The sequence below is a fragment of the Phaenicophaeus curvirostris genome, chromosome 4 (assembly GCF_032191515.1).
Source record: "Phaenicophaeus curvirostris isolate KB17595 chromosome 4, BPBGC_Pcur_1.0, whole genome shotgun sequence".
Classification (NCBI taxonomy): Eukaryota; Metazoa; Chordata; class Aves; order Cuculiformes; family Cuculidae; genus Phaenicophaeus; species Phaenicophaeus curvirostris.
The window spans coordinates 55,897,964-55,911,939 of record NC_091395.1 but is presented as its reverse complement, the minus strand read 5'-3'; the positions used below and the strand labels follow the sequence as shown (position 1 = coordinate 55,911,939).

The 13,976-nt window shown below is 34.6% G+C and overlaps 1 pseudogene; it reads left to right on the top strand.

Moving 5' to 3' along the window:
• Positions 1-517: 517 nt before the first annotated feature.
• On the top strand, positions 518-720 carry LOC138720486 (U2 spliceosomal RNA; annotated as a pseudogene).
• The last annotated feature ends 13,256 nt before the right edge of the window (positions 721-13,976 follow it).

The following is a 13,976-nucleotide window of genomic DNA, read 5'->3' as shown; positions in this document are numbered from 1 at the left end:
CAACCAGATCAGGTTGCTCAGAGTTCCATCCAACCTGACCCTGAATGTTTCTGGGACTGTATCTACAGTCTCTCTGGGCAACCTGTTCCAGTGTTTTACCATTCTTACTGTAAAAAATTACTTCCTTACAACTAGTCTATACCTAGCCCTATCTTTTAGTTTAAAATATTTACCCCTTGACCTATTACAACAGGACTTGCTAAAATGTTAGTCGCCATCATTTCTATAGGCCCTTTTTAAGAAATGAAAGGCTAAAATAAGATGTACCTGGAGCCTCCTATTCTCCAGGATGAAAAACCCCAACTCTGTCAGTCTCTATAGGACAGGTGTCCAATCCCTCAGATGATTTTTGTGGCCCTCCTGTGGGCATGCTCCAAAAGGACCATGTCTTTCCTGCACTAAAGACTCTAGAGCTTATGCAGTACTCCAGGTGGAGTCTCACCAGAGCAGATTAGAGAGGCAAAATCACCTCCTTCGATCTGCTGGCCATGTTTTTTTAATTCAGTCTAGGATACAGTTAGCTTTCCCAGCCTTTTGGCTAACATCAAGTGTAGTATCTGTTCTTATCAGGTTAATATCTGATAAATCCTCAACTTTATATTAAATGGCAATTTAATATTAAATTTTATATTAAATTGGCACTGGGAGATGGATTCGGAGCTTTGCCCCTTGAGCAGATCATCTTGAGTGCCATCACACAGCACATGCAGGATAACCAGGCAATCAAACCCAGTTAGCATGGGTGCAGGGAGGGCAGGTTCTGCTTGCCTAACCTGCTCACCTTCTGTGACCAGGTGACCTAGCTAGTGGTACGGTTGGAGTTGATGATCTCTAAGGTCTTTTCCAACCTAGTGATTCTATGATTCTATGACATTGTCTACCTGGACTTTAGCAGGGCCTTTAACACTGTATCCCACAGCATTCTCATAGTGAATCTAGCAGCTCACAGCTAACATGGTCATACACTTCACTGGGTAAAACACTGGCTCGATGACCAGGCATAAAGGATTGTTGTGACTTGAGTTAAATCCAGCTGGTGGTCAGGCATGGGTGCTGTTCCCCAGGGCACAGCACTGTGGCCAGTTCTGTTTAATATCTTTATCAATGACATGAACAAGGGATTCAAGTGTGCCCTCCATAAGCTTGCAGATGATACTATGTTGGGTGGGACTGTTGATCTGCTTGAGGGCAGGCAGTCTCTACAGAGGGACCTGGACAGGCTGAATCAACAAGCTGAGGCCAGTTACATGAAGTTCAATAAGGCCAGGTGCCAGGTCCTTCACATGGGTCACAACAACAACCCCATGCAATGCTACAGGTTTGGAAAGGATTGCCTGGAGGAGAAGGACCCGGGGGTGTTGATTGATAGTTAGCTGAATATAAATCATCAGTGTGCCTAGGTGGCCAAAAAGGCCAACAGCATCCTGGCCTGCATCAGGAATATTTTGGCCAGCAGGACTAGGAAAGGGATCCTTCCTGTGTATTTGGTGCTGGAGAGACCACACCTCAAATACTGTATTCAGTTTTGGGCCCCTCTATAAAAGAAGGACATTGAGTTGCTGGAGCATTCCCACAGAAGAGCAATAAGCTGATAAAGCTCTTTTCACATTTTGAGGCTTTTTCATCACGATCAAAAATCTAGATACTGAAAAAGTATAGGTCAAAAAGTAATAATTAGCTTTACTTAAGCAGATCAAAGTCCTATGGGAACTTAATTGTGTGAATTTTGTTTGTGTGATCATTTGGCATGTGCCACTCATTCCTGGAACAAAATCTTTTTTTCTGATATTTTTCCTTAGTATAGCAGCATAAAACTGAGCACCTCACAGCATAACAAAACATAACATAACATTAACATAACATAACCTAACATGACATGACATGACATAGCATGACATAAAATAAACTCTCCTGTAACATAACAGATTTCATTACAGGGCATTGCCAGAAGGTGTTATGCCTTCATCAGAGCAATGACATTTTGATAAAGCACTAGTCCAATATATCATCAAGGAGCTGCATGGGTTGATGTATTGGTGTAATACATCAAAACGCCACTGCTTGTGAGACACTTGGTCTTGTTTCTGTTGAGGTTTGTAGAACATTAACATTAAGTAAAATGAAAAGAAGGATCAGGACCATAACATGCTTTCTAAAAAATGCTTTTTATATCCTTATTTTTTCATCTTTTAAAAATCTTTTTACCTTGGTCACATTTAGTATTTTAATTTAACATTTCAATGAAGGTTTGTATTACAGGATTTAAGAGAAAGACGTAGTACTTTTTCAAATGTGTATATATTATTCTTCCTTTCCAAAATCACTGGTGATTTATGCAATAATAAAGGGAAAGGATTTTAAGGATTTTGAGTTTGCATGGCTGGCATTGGAAGATTCAAAGTTCTTTGCAGTAGGAATAAAATCTTAAAAACTGGCAATGTTAAAAAATATTTGTGTTGGAAATACCATAAGATTCTGAGCCTATAACAACAGCAGTAATTGACTAGGCCAAAGTTCACATATACTGGCAGTATCTTGCCCCTGACAATGCCTAAATGTCACTTATTTAGATAAAAGAACAAAACAAGCACATTGTTCTACCCTATATTTGGCATATTTTGTTTCTGCTACTCTTTGCCACTTTTGTGTTCAGTCTCACAGAATGCTTTTCACCTATCTCTGTACAGCTTCCTAAGACCTTCTAAACCACCCTGGGGCAGTTCCTAGCAGTGTATGCAGAGCTTTGAGACATTTTGTTAATCCAAATTGCTGTTATTGCTTTTATGATTGAGCATCACCCTCATCTGCCATTCTTAGGACACCTTTCAAAAGAGCTGTTACTCTAAAAATTAGTTACTTACCAGGCAAGAACTGATTAGTGACTATAAAAGTTTTTAATGTGGTACTTTCTAATATTGAGTTCTGGAGCTGCCTTTTTCCTGTAAAGAAAGATAAAAGGATTATCTTTTTTTTGGGCTTAGCATAACAGGTTCAGAATCTTTCTGGTGGTGTAATTACACACTACTTAGTGTTATGAAAAAAACCCCGTATATTGACATATATCTTTTTACTGATGTAAAAACTGATTCTGACTTGTTATATAGTCATTATCATCATGTTAAATCCACCTCAGTCTCTAGAGGGTTGTCTGTAATTTAATTCCTTTTTAAAACATTGAGTTAGAGTTCTAAAATTATTTTTTTCAATAAAGTATGACATAGGCACATAAAACCTCTTAGCACCAGCTTTCTTCTAAGATATAGTATATATCATGTTGCAGGATGGACTTGATAATATTTTCTAGCTTTTGTAGTAGTGAAAACTTAGTAAAGATGCACACTGTAGAAAAGTTCTTCTCTAGTAGGATTTTGAAACATGAAAGATATTATCACATTATGAAAATACACTTAAAGTTTGTTATTCATTTTTTGGATCTGTAATAGAAAATTTCTTTATGGAATGTAATTGCCACAGACATTAACCCAAAGGAAAAGCAACCATGGAAATAGGAAAGCTATTGAAGTGAAATTCAGAGATTTTTTGAAGCTTTTATCTGTAACACTTAGTTTCTTTCAGTCCCCAGACTTCAAAAAAAATCCTTGAAAATGTAGCCAAATATAAATGAATGGAACCGTTATTGTGCAGTCTTTGACAAAACGGTGTCTTAATATTTTGATTCATGGACTCTTTCAACTCTCCTGGTTTAACTTTTGGTTCTCTAATGACAAACAAAAATAAATATGCTTTAATGTGTTTGCTTGTTTTTCCCCTCAGCAATAAACTAAAGAAAATGAATTTACCTGTATAAACATGGAAGTGATATACTTTTTTTTTTTTTTTTCTGAGACTCTTTGGATATTGAAGCTGTAGGACTGAAAAATGTGTTTTTCCTAAGTTTTCCTAATATGCCATAAAATAAAAGGCTAGCTCATCTTTCTAATATTTGAGTCTCCATATTCTCTAATTACTATGAAGAGTACATGGTTAATGGAAAGATTTAGCACATATTACAGTGTGTTCTTTTTTCTAAAACTAATAGGAAAAATAACAGTGACTCAAAGCAAATATTGCGTTACTACCTAGTTTTGTAATGAGTTAAATGAAGGTTGCTTGGTGTTCCCCAGGGCTACTTGCTGGTGCAGTTTTGTTCAGTATCTTTAGCAACGATCTGGATGAAGGAATTGAATGTACCCTTAGTATATTCATGGATGACACTAAGCTGGGAGGAAGTGTTGATCTGTTTGAGGGTAGGGAGATTTTACAGAGGGATCTAAACAAGCTGGATCAATGGGCTGCCACTAACAGTGTGGGGTTCAACAAGACAAAGTGCCAAGTCCTGCACTTGGGATGAAACAACCTCATGCAGTGCTAAAGGCTTGGGGAAGAGAGGCTAGAAAGATGCCTAGCTGAAAAGGACCTGGGAGTGTTTGTTGACAGCCAGCTGATTTTTAGTCAACCGTGTGCCCAGGTGGCCAAGAAGGCCATTAACATCGTGGCCTGTATCAGAAACAAGGTATCCAGCAGGACCAGGGAAGTCATTGTGCCCCTGTGCTCAGCATTGGTAAAGCCAAACCTTGAATGCTGTGTTAAATTTTGGGCCCCTCACTATGAGAAGGGCATTGAAGTCCTGGAGTACATTCAGAGAAGGTCAACAAAGCTGGTGAAGGGGCTGGAAAACAAATCTTACAAGGAGCAGTTTAAAGAACTGGAGTTGTTTAGCCTAGGAAAAAACAGTCTAATGGAGGACCTTATGACTGTCTACAACTACCTGAAAGGATGTTGGAGCGAGGTGGATGTTGGTCTCTTTTCTCAAGTGATAGGTGATAGAATGAGAGGGAATGACCTCAAGCTGCACCAGGGGAAATTCAGATTAGACGTTAGGAAAAATTTCTTCACTGAAAGGATTATAAGGAACTGGAACAGGCTGCCCAGGGAGGTGGTTGTGTCACCATCCCTGGATGTATTAAAAGGTGATCAGATGATTTGGTATTGGACAGGTACAGCTGGACTCGATGATCACAAAAGACTTTTTCCATCCTAATAATTCTATGATTCTGCAATATTACAGCTGTTTTCTGTCAGTTTTTATTAATATTGTATTATTCTATTCATTAATTCATTACCTAGCTACTTGAAGAGCACACTTATTTAAGGAATGAGAGTGTAAACACACTTCTTTTTCACGGTCTTACGTATTATTATGGCCTACACCATGAAGAGGTAGCATTAGGGTGAAAAGAGATTCTACACTGCAGCTGTAATATTTTTTTTCCAGGAAAAAGAAAGGACTATTAACAAGTAATAAAGTTACGAATGGTTAAGAGGAACTGAAATGACCAAACTACAGACTACTTTTTCACTTCTTTTTCTTTTTTATTTAACTAACTGGATAAAAAGAATCATCAACAAATTTATTAGAATAGACTTGTTCAGTATGATTTTTGAAGTGCCCAAACAATAAAGCTGAAATCAACAAATCTTACATGATCTGCAAATATTTTTGAGAAACTGGGAATTTTATGGTAACAATAAACAGAAAAAACCTAACAGTGTGGTGACATTTCTTTGTTTATGCAGACATGTCACTTCAGTTTATATATTTATTCATTTTCTGCTTGTTCCTTCTCCAATGCTGTCATTGAACATAGTAATTTTCTCCACTTTTACCACCATCTTGTGTTTTTAAAATTAATCCGTAACAAACTTTTATGTTGTCTTTTAAGCAAGTAAACACATTATTCTATTTAAAACTATTTGCATATAAGCATTTTTATTGCTGTTAAAATGAAATAACACAACACTTAAAACACTTGTTCAGTTTGTGTTACCTGAGTCTGAAAGATAGAAAGAACATTTGCCTTTTTTCCATTTATAATATAGTTTAAAAATATTTCCATAAAAAGAAGAAAAAAACCCAACAGTGAATATTCAAAATATTATAATTCTTACTTAGAAATAATTCATGCCTCCAAAGAACTCAACTCTACCTCATCTGATCCAACAAGCATGTGATGATTACAATCCAAGATGTCAGTACAGTTCTATTCCTTTAGGGTACCTGCAGGTTACAAAACTTCAAAACCAGTTTCAGAAAAATGTGATTCCTAAAGCTTCCTGTAACATCAGATTCAGAGCTGCATACATTTGGACAATTTTTCTGACATCACAAATGCATTTGAATCATGCAATAAGCATTAAATCTGAAAAATATGCATCGAATCTCATCAGAAGTCTGTATATAAAAACATTGCTCTATTAAGTTCTGCAGCTAGTCAGGACTGTTTCAAACTTTCTAGATTTTCTTTGTTTTGACATAAATCATCAGATTTTACATATGGTAACTTCAATGTTTTTAGATTACAAAAGTAACAAGAATCAAAAAGCAATATAAATATAATTTACACAAGAACACACAGCACACATTACTAACCTAACAAACTCAGCAGCAACAAAAAAATCCATGAAACTTTACCTTACATTTGTAGTTGAATGAATAATTTAACTTAATAACTATAATTTACAAATAATCTATTTGATTTACTATTCAATTTAAATGATGCAGCTGAGCACAAAATCTTGTTTGGAATGTCAGTATTAGAATGAGTTTAGTGTAAGGTGAGATAAAAAGACCGGCAAACTTTCTTCCTGTTTCTGAAAACATTGCTAGTCTTTGATGTCACTTTTGGATTTGGAAACCCAAATCAACCTTATGTTTACACATTATTTCAGCATGTATGCACAATATAATAAATTGCAATGGTATATCATTGGAGATAAAAGAAACGAAAGTTGCAAACTGACAAAACAGAGAATACAAGATTAGCACCATACATAAAAACTGTTATTCTGGAAAGCTATAAAAATCCAAACAGTTACACTTTTTAAATAATTTTCACCACTAGACAATGATAAACAATGAATCAGCAACAAGGAAGGAAAAGTTATAAAAAATTAATTAAACTAAAAAAATTTTTATTTTGTTTTGTAGCGCTTATTTGATGAGCGTAATGATGAGAAATGGAGATCCTTTCAGAGACACATCCATTCACTTTCAGGTACGTGAGATATTGGCATTTAGGCATACTGACTTCTTAAAACCAGCTAACATAAGTTTATATTTAAGTGATGTCACAGTTGAAACCATGAGACTACATATCGTCAGTTTCAGAATAGATCCCTGAATAATAAAACCTGATGAGTCTAAAGGAAGAATGAGCTAAAAAACCTGTTAAACTCTGTAACAATCCCGTATGTGCTATTACTTATCCTTTGGGAAGTGTTGTTTCCACTACAGAAGTGAGTAACAGTAATCTGAATGACCTACAAAATGCCAGCATTTCTCCCAGAAGAAAACTCAGTATAAAACTTCTTAAATTATAAAGACACCTTTTCCATTAGATATTTATTTCACATACATTAACATGTACATTTATACGTCTATATGTCTGTAGTCCTTTTGATAACATCACTGTCATCCTGACATGAAATATTACAGTACTCAGAATATCTGTAGGTATTTTAAGATATTCCTCTGGAGTGAGTGTTTCTGAATCAGACATCAAACATTGTGGTTCTGAAATACATTCTTCTGTACAATTATTGCAGGCACTTTTCTGTCTTTTTGTACATGATGAGAAACCAAATATCTGGTCAAAACCAGGAGACATTCATTAACCTGCACAATAAGTTTGATGCATTAGCTAAAAAGACTGCTTACAGCTTTCCACCTAGAGTGTGTTTTAAACCAGTGTCAGATTAAACTTAATGCTAGGAGAAAATATGCATGCGATGAAAAAAATCCCTCCTGTAAGAAGGGATCGTTAGTAGTAATGTGGGGAATTTGGTATCATTTAATGTCTCCTATTTATAATTGCATCTGTGTACATTTTTTTAAGCAATTAGCTTCCATTGTGTCAGCTGTAATGATTCAAAACTTAGGTTCTTTACTCAGTCATATACCACATTACACATTCAAATTTTTGCAACCACATTTGGATTCAAATGCATAATATCATCCAAACCCATGATACCTGTATTATAATGCCCAGAATTCTTAAACTATAGCTTTTTAAAATTTTCTTTTAAGTACCAAAAGTATACTTCTGCTAGTTAAGAAAGTTCATATGTTTTTGTCACTAGATTAACAAATACAGGAGTAATTATTATAAAACTGTGATCTCAGGACTATTTCTCTTATACTTGTGGTATTACCCCAAACCACCTTTCCTGTCTCAGGAGGTGATATTTAGTAATCTGAATAATATTCTAAGGGTTTTACACTGAGGAAGACAAATTTCAGCCTTACTCACAACTACTGTCAAATGATTTGCATACAAAAATAAATGAAAAACAGTACTTCAGTAATTTATCCAACTTTAGTCAGATAAATGCTGTCTCCATTTCGCAGCAACACATGTTGCCTCTGAAGAGCCTGTTGACTGTAATCGTTTGAATGACATAATCTAATGGATGGATCTAATGAGGAAAGTAGATTCCATGGATCAAGTGAAAAAGATCAGCTTTGTTAAACCATCAATTAAAATAATAAAAATAATTATTCTAGAGATTTTGAAACAGGTATTGCTTATCAAATGCTGATTTCCTAACTCTGGAAATTATCACAGTCAGTAAATTTCCTGGTAAATAAACAGAAATTTTCTTACAAGCCATAGGAATTTATTTTTCTGCATCTTTAACAAAAACATGTAATTCTTCAATTTAATAATTTTTTAGTACTACATTTTTAACATTATGTGTGCATAGAGAATTGCTGCAAGCAATCTACTGATGTCAAGATTATTGCAATAAAGCATAGAAAAAGTGGTGAAGACTAGAAGCTTACATTTTGAGAAACATTTTGGAGTAAAATACAAATATTTCCTTGACTGCAATACCGTAAATCCCAGAAGGCAGCTATAAAGTTCTTTTTAGGACAGGAGTTACAATGTAATTTGTCTTAAAAATGGTAGTCCGGTAGTGCAGGAGACAACGCTCTGTAAGAAAAAAAAATAAACCAACAAGCAATTTGTGATATAGCTGTTGAAACTTGGAGAACTCTATTATTCTCTTTCTTTGTAAAATATCTACTATTAAAAAAATTGCATTAAATACTGTACATCTGGTGACCTATACCAACAAGGTGGTTCCCAAGAGTGGTATGATATGGATCCAAACTGGCAGAACAACAAGTAGGGGTTTGTGCCAAGCAGGAACAATCAAGCAGATATTTATTTCATCGCAACTGAGGAATACCTTGTGCATAAAGACAAAGGAACTACATATTTTTTTTATTGTTTTTAAAAAGATACTTGATAAAGTATGTCAATCGATTATTCTGCATCTTCAAGTGTCCTAACTACTGTCTTAAGAATATGGAAAGCACAAAGAAAGCTAATAGTTCAAGCACTGATTTTTTTTCTCCTCAGACATTTCCTTTCACCTTATCTGTTCAACCATATTTTATGAGCACATTGGAGACGATAGCTTAAACAGAATTGTCAGGGCTGATCTCTGCTTTCTTGAGTGTATTGGCCCAATAACTCGAGCTTTTAGAGCCAGATCATCAAATCCTCAAAGACAGTTTAGGATTTAGATTTCAGATTAGGAAAAGACAAGTAAATATTGCCTGAACAAAAGGTAGAGAACAAGGTGGAAAGAACAATACATTTGAAGCAGAAACAGATAAACTGCTTCAAAAAAAACCTATACACAATAACAGTATAAGAAAACAAGACTCTAGACTTAATCAACCCAGCAGTAGGGAAAAAAGTATGAAGTTTGTAAGATATGTCAAATCTACAATCTATAATGTAATAGAGAAAAGTTATACTTGTCATGCTTTAGACCTACGTATATCAGTTTAAGAGAGAAGGAATCTTAATAGACTGAAGAATGCATACAGAACACATATTTTGGGACCTTAAACCCTATGAGCCTTAAAGAAGGTGATGGGCTGGAACCTGGTAGGGAGATTCAAACCTGCTTCTTCCTGCAATTAACAGATTCAGAAGATAAAAAGAAGTCTCCTGTGGGAAGGCATAGCAAAGGCTCATGTTTTACAAAAGGGTGATCTACCAAGAGAATAAGTGACACAGTTTTTACTGTTTCTTCTGTATTTATACAAGCAGTGAGGTATTTTGGACATTGAGAAATCTTCTGCCTAAGAGAATCAAGATCTATCTCTTTGGAAAATACTTGAATTATGCAGATTACAGACTGAGCAGGATCAACCTCATTACTTATATGGAAATTTGTGTAGATATTGCCATAATTTTAGTAACAATAATGAGACATGAAGGAAAACAAGTGAAAGAGCACTGAAATCTGTATACTGATGGTTGTTCTAATTGTGTTTTTACTTGCAGACTTTTAAATTAATTTTATATTACAAGATGGGGAGGAACTATTTATTAGTTATGAGAGCTAGAGGTCTGAAGATAAAAGGAAGGCATACATACTGTAAGAAGTATGTGGTTACTATAGGATTCCTTGGTTTTGTGAGGGAGAAAGTTATTTAAATGATAGTGGAAAGAAAACAAAAAGTAAATATATTTAAGTAATGATAGGGAATATTTCCTAGGTACAACACAAATAAAAAATTGAAATTATCTCTACAGGTTACCATACTCTCAAGGTATTTCTAGAAATGTTACTATTTTTTAGAAAGAATCTAGAAAGCTTTAGAAAAGGGATCATGCGGTAGTAGTTTACAGCAGTAGTAAATGGCCCTTTGTTACTGTTCTTCTGAACTCTGTGTCCCTAAGGAGGGAAATCTACACTAGAGAAATCATCTGATATTTTTAATCTGAAACATTTCATTATATGCAAAGACAGGGTTATAATGAATATTTAAACATTTCTATGATACTATATATTGTTTATATTTTATACATTATGCAAACAATACCATCAAACAATATTTTCTAACAGCAAATTGCATGAACAAGAACTCAGAATATTTTAATTGCATTTGTGACTTGTAGCTTTGCACTGCAACCTTTATAATTTCCATTTGAGATTAGAATGGTATTATTAGTTTTATTTTTGCATTTGCTTATTTTTATTTTGGTTTTGTAGGACATGTATAGCAAGACAATATACAGGAATAGAACTGGAGGTACAGTAGGTTTTCATTAAACTGATTCATCCTGAGAAATTCTGGGCAAAGAATGACTGTGTGTTTAACTCAATATTAAAATAAGTTATAATCATGTTGTTTATAGTTTTAAAGTTATTGGCAAGATGATTTCATTCTTGAGGTTGATAAGGAAGAGATATTGAGACCGTATGAGCCAATTTCTTGCATTTATTACATATATTTGTGTATATCACATGCACATAATTTTGAAATATGTGAACTGATCTAGAAGGCATACATTATGAAAAACAAATTTAACAAGGCATCTATTTGGTTCCTATTTTTCTAATTTAAAAGCTCTGTCTGTACAAAACCAGCTATGAATATTGCTGCTTTCTTTACTGCTTCTTATGAACAAACTGGCTTGCCTGTAACTCAGAAGAAAATTGAGTAAAGTGGAAAAATATTTTCAATAGTAGAAATTTGTATGACGGTGATTATGTATAAATTGAGGCCCTAGTCCTGTGAATGACTTCCATGACAATAAAGCATCCAAAAAGAAATAATCTGGTCACTAGATTATGTTTGCCACTGGGAAAAAGGGAATAAAATCACATACCACTAGGAAAGAACACTTTTAGTATAAATTGTCTCATAGGGAAGTTCTGTATCAAAAGGAATCAACTGAAAAACTTATGGATTTTGAAGATGATTCATATTATTCTTAGGCAAAAATTAAACCTATTCTTGAAGCATCTGGCCAAATAATATAATCCCCAGACAAAGCAATTGTTCATCTAAAAATTGGAATGGAGGGATACAGGCTCTTTGGGAAGGACAGTCAGGGGAGATGAGGAGGGGTGTTGCTTTCTATGACAATGACCAGCTGGAATGCATGGAGCTGGGGATGGATGAGGAGCCAACCAAGAATTTATGAGTCAGGATTAAAGGGAAGGCAGGGGCAGATGTTGTTATAGTGGGAGACTGCTACAGGCCACCAGATCAGTAAGACCAAGCAGATGAAGCCCTCTATAGATATATGGGTACAGACTAATGTTCAAAAGCCCTGATCCTCTTGGGGGATTTCAACCACCCCAACAGCATGGTATGTGACAGTGTGACAGGATTGAATATGATTTTATCAAAATTAACAAAAATGATCCTTTCCCTGCTCTTTTGAGTGCCAGCAGAACAACCTGGACAATTATTAGCATTCTGGGTAAGCATACTCTAAAAAAGGGTAAGCTTGTAAAATGGGTTCAAGTAATACATCAAGCAAGTGCAAGTGAACGTAGTTTATTTAAAATTTGTAAAAAGTACCATAATTGGTGCTGTCTCAGAAGCTAGGGCCAGTGATTTCAAAATCAGCAGGATTTTGCTTTAAGTATGTGGTAGCAAAAATGGCTTTAAATGCATTTAATGAACCAGGAAGTTTATTACTGCTAAGGAGAAGGCTTTGTTACAGGTCTTATTTTTAGGACACTCTTTCTGCATACTGAAAGAATATAATCTCTGTAGAAAGAATCTGCTTTTTTTACTGTTGCTTCAAAACACTAGAACCTTAAGGTTAAGGCCTCCCAGACTCATGAGAGCTGCTGAACCACACTTCCTTTTGAAAATTAGATTTAATTTAAGAAATAAAAGAATGTAAACAACTGCAACAGCCCCATGCCCTCCTAATCAGGCCAGACATAACCACACTAACATAATCAAATAAACCCTATAAAATGGCAATAAATATGAAAAAAATATATGTTTGGATGTGAACTATAACTCTTGCTGTCAAGGACCTACACAAGGATGTAGAGACTAATACAATGAGCACCCCATCTTCAACATTATTCTAGAGAAAATAATTTGATAAACATCAAAATTAAGGAAAGTTATAGTCTGAAAAAGCAACAATTTCCTCCATGTGTCTCAGCTGATTTTAAACGCTTTGGATCCTTTTTTTTTTTCAAAAACACCTTATGTATTTAGATACAGTCTACTCCAGATGCAAGCTTAGCATGCCAAAGTCTGAAATTTATTCAAAACTATTTACCCTAAGCCCCATAGCCCAAATGCTTATTATTGAAAGCATATAGCAAAGACATGAGTGGCAGTCTTCACTCAGTGTTTGGTTTATAATAGAAAAAAACATTTGCATTTCTTCCCACATAATACCAGGACTGTGTGGTTGGTAGGATATTATCTTATACTGTACAGGTAAACCACTTCATTAACACTAGAGAGTGATCACAGGTCACATTTTAATACACGTGTGAGTTTCGGACTAATTACTTGCAATTCTGAAGTGTTTTCATTTTAACTATAAAGATAACACGAAAATATGCACATTGTATTAGTTAGCATAATTAAATAGAACCCAACTATTATTTTTTCTTTCCTTTTACCCCAGGAAGCTGAATATTTTATAGACTGACAAGTAGCATTGCTTGCCAGTCCATAAAAGTAACAGAGGCCCTGACAGTGTCACAAAATGCTATTTATCTATCTTACATCTTGTAATGAAGTTATGTCATAAGTAGAAAGATATGATTTTAATGCAAATATTAAGAATTTTTAAATAAAAAATGTAGGAAACGATAATAAAGCTATATCAGATTTTGGTTATTTCTGTACAGAGATATTATTTGATGTAACATTTCCCTGTAGATGAAAGGTACTTCTGTATTCTCCTCATCTGAGTATAAGTCCAAGCATTTTAACATTCTCATTTATAATGTCTTATTATCGAGGGATCTGTGCTTCTATGGGATGAGAAGGTTTTTTTAAAAAAAAAAATTATGTGAGAAACCTCTAAAAAGAAGAGAAATTATAATTATTGTAACCTAAAACTACAAAATCCAGTAAAATAATGTATCATAAGAGTCATATAAATAGAGAATGATACGGT